Here is a 3728-nt window from a genome sequence, read left to right on the forward strand (position 1 = left end):
TGTGTGTGTTGTTGTGCAGTACTGTAGGTATCTGTTAGTGTTATTGCAGTGCTGTTGTAATGCCAAGACAAATTTCTAGCAACCGTTTATTGCCTAGAAATAAACTTCTCTGATTCTGATATAAAGTTACCTTCTATACCTTTGACTAGTATGATAGTATTAGATTTATGCTGTTGCATACACACTGTTGTACATACTGTACTGGCTGTAGCTGTATAATTGGCAATGGGTTCTTCTCTTACAGTATATTGTTATTGTATATTGTTCTATTGTTTTAATACAATTACATCTGTGAGATACATTGTTGTTTGTTTTCTCCAATTTGATCTTCACTCATTCCTACAACTTTACACTGAAACTTGTAATAACATTTTCAGATCCATCTTTGAAATATTTAAAACAGAGGCCCAGAAACACCCAGTCATAAAGACAAGCATTTCAACATGTTTCTAATGGTCAAAAAACGTGAAATTGTTTGCATTTGTAGCTCATGTTTAAAAACAAAATTGGTGGCCATATTGGATTTGGCCACTATGAATGACCATGCCTTTTACTTTGTGATTGGTATTGAAATAAAGTTGAACCTGAAAGAGAAACGGGTCAAAGGAGTCACAAAGGGAGAGGCGACACACTGCGTTGTCATGGGTTTATTGTCTTGTGTTCGGTGTAGTTTATAAGGACGTGAGTGGCTCAACACAACAACCTGTACAGTGCTTCTGTGTCAATAAAGTTTATACATAACAAAAATAAGAACGTAACAAACATAGCATCAAAAACTGTGGCATGTAAGGACAACGGGAACAACGCACACCACCCACACACACGTGGCTCATTTATTAATATGAATAAATGACATTGACGCTAAAATGGCGCTGTGAGTTTCAGAACAAACAGGCAAAGCAGAGCATTCTGCTGTGGGTTGGAGGTTCAAATCCCTGTGCAGCTCACAGAGTTTTGAGCATGGCACTGATGACACACTGGCCCCTTAACAAGGTACCCCCCCAGCCACCCACACACAGAGTAACAAGTATTGTTAGGTTAACCACATTAACACTGGCATCCCTATTCTGGGCATGTCAAAGGCCAACCTTTAACATTATTTGTATTTTTCAAAATGTTATCAATTTCTTTTCTACTTTTTTTTTCTTCTTTTTTCTTGCAAAATTGTTTCACCTTTTTTAGGGAGGGATTGTTTTGTTTTCATTTACACCAGCAACAGGGGACGGCTGGTGTTACAGGATCACTATCAAATCAGAATATCTTTGCTGTCAGGCAGAAAACTCTTATCTCCATATTTAAACTTTTTGTGTTTTTTCGTAAATGAACGCCCTTGATCATACTACAGCATCACACAAAAAACATCAAAAGTAGCAGATCCGCAAGCTTCTCCGCAAGATCCTTGCCGATCTGCTACTTTTGCTATTTTTGAATTAGATCGTGAAAAGTAAAACAGTTTTGGACATATAAGGTTTCCACCCGACAGAGACGATATGCAGCCTCAGGACTCGGTCAGTGATGAGGTTTCTGCACGTCGTTTGTGGTGTGAGAACGATGTCACATGACACCCAAGTCGACCACACAGTCAATTACTGCACTGGTTTGTGGTGGAAGGTTTCAGCACGTTGTTCCCGCACGCACACGCACACACACACACACACACACACACACACACACACACACACAATGTTGATCATTGGCAGGAAGAGCAAGCAAAGGCACATTCAATAACAACCCTTGACCCATAATACACCTCAGCATAAGACACAACTACAGTTGGAAACAAACAAAGAAACACACACACACAAACAAACAGACCTGTGACACACAGGCATATACACACATCTGCACATACAATAAAGAAATCAAATATTGCAACTAAATAATGTCCCTTTTCATCTACAGTTGAGTCCCTGTGTAATGTGCCAGGATTATTTGTCTGTATCTCTCTCACACACTCACACACACACAAACACGCTGCAGTTTCCAATACTATTATTGCACCCACATTAAAGATTAAAGTAACATAGTGTTTAAAGACCCATGTTAGTTCAGGTATAACAACCTGGTGTAGTTAGATAAGACACCTTTCAAGCCACGTGTACACCGGGGAGAGCTGTTGAAAAGCTCTCTAGCGTGTTCCTTTCCTGTACGTGTGGTCCGTTTCGGCAAAGATCCCAGAAGGACGACCAATAGGGTCGGAGGAGAAGCAAGAGGCGGGACCAGAGAGTATCAGTATCGACGGTCTGAATCGATTCATGCTTATTAATGCTTGATGCTAATGCTAATGTTTTTACTTAACAGGTCAGTGCTCGGCGCTAAGGGTCTCTGGTGGACACAAGGCCTCATGCTTCACTTAATGGTCTGTCGTATGGCGGAGTCGCTCACCGAAAATGGATGATCTACAAGCTCACACAACGCGTCACGATTGTAGCTTGAAATCTTTTTTGGCAATTTTTGGTGAGCCACACCATCGTACGAATTTTGCATAACTCTAGAATTCTAGGGCAATGTAATCAATACCAGTACCCCACTCATACAGTCACACAGGCAGCACGCACACAGCGTGGCATATGGGCAAGGAAGACATTAAGGTGTATGTGCTATGCATTTAGTACATTTCTCTCTGCATTAGTAAGTCTAAACATCTCCTAACTCCTGGCCAGCCAGTCAAACGAACCACCCGGACACAGTTCAGCGGTGGCCAGGTTGGGGGAATCATCCCCCTCTATAAGACAAATTATAAAGCATATAAGTAGTGAGGGTGAGAGGAACACGGTTGCCATGTTTAAGTTAAGTGTTATTGCACTGTAGTGCCTCATTAGACGAACGCCCCCTTTATAAGATCCTGTTCGGATCTGCAAAGAGGGAGACAGGTCCCCAACTTAAGTGTTATTCTGTAAGTAACAAGAAAATACGATGATGGAATGAGGTATGTTATACTCTATGTAATATCCCCCTTTTTCAGACCCCCTTCTTATGACTTCAGTGCTGTTTGGCTGAAGGGAGCTAACTATGACTTGGCAACCTAAAGTAACCTTCTAAGGAAAAAAATTATAGCTAACAAAAATATTAACTTATACACATCTACATAATACATTCTATGACTGTGTGACAACAATAATAATAACAGCAAAGTGGAAGACAGTAAGGTGGAAGACAGTAAGAACTATAAAAGGATTCTGTCAGTCCCAGTGACGTTGCAAAGAAGGCTGCATATTATAAGCATTTTTGGCGTTCATAGTTAACCAATGACATGGCTCGCTCCAGGTCCACTGTCCAATCGGATGAGTCGTTACTAAGCGAGTAAGACCACTCACTCTTACTGCCAGCTCACCAGCCAATCAGATCTCTTCTTCTAGTCCATTTGCACGACTTGTTTTTGTCTGTCCCGAACATTTAAATCGACCAATGGCATCGCTCACTGCATGGCCGTTGTCCAATCATATTGCGCGTTCCAGGCATTGTTTTGAGTGATGATGGCTGCCCAAATCAGACAATGGCAGTCATTGTTACAAGCGTGCAGTCCAATCAAATTACTTGTTCTAAGCACTGTACTGAGCCAATGTGAGTGGCTGTTCCAGTCAAAATGTCCGGTTGGTTGGCAGGTTGCTTTGTTCTACAGGCACAGTGCTGGAGAGGGGAAACTATGGGTGCTTCAGTCTACCAATGGGATTAGTTGGCAACAGGGGAACTGTCCAATCAGGATGCTTGCTCTCTAAAATAACTGA

General features: G+C 41.6%; 1 protein-coding gene across 1 annotated transcript in view; it reads right to left on the reverse strand.

Moving 5' to 3' along the window:
* Positions 1-634: 634 nt before the first annotated feature.
* Positions 635-3728, reverse strand: part of exoc6b (exocyst complex component 6B) — a 123881-nt gene continuing 120787 nt past the window's right edge. Inside the window, exon 22 of the mRNA XM_080450699.1 lies at positions 635-3728. This exon is cut by the window's right edge and continues 527 nt beyond it. The gene's annotated coding sequence lies outside the window, so the exon portion shown is untranslated.

The sequence above is a fragment of the Gymnoscopelus braueri genome, assembly GCF_963280865.1.
Source record: "Gymnoscopelus braueri genome assembly, chromosome: 15".
In the NCBI taxonomy this organism is placed as follows: Eukaryota; Metazoa; Chordata; class Actinopteri; order Myctophiformes; family Myctophidae; genus Gymnoscopelus; species Gymnoscopelus braueri.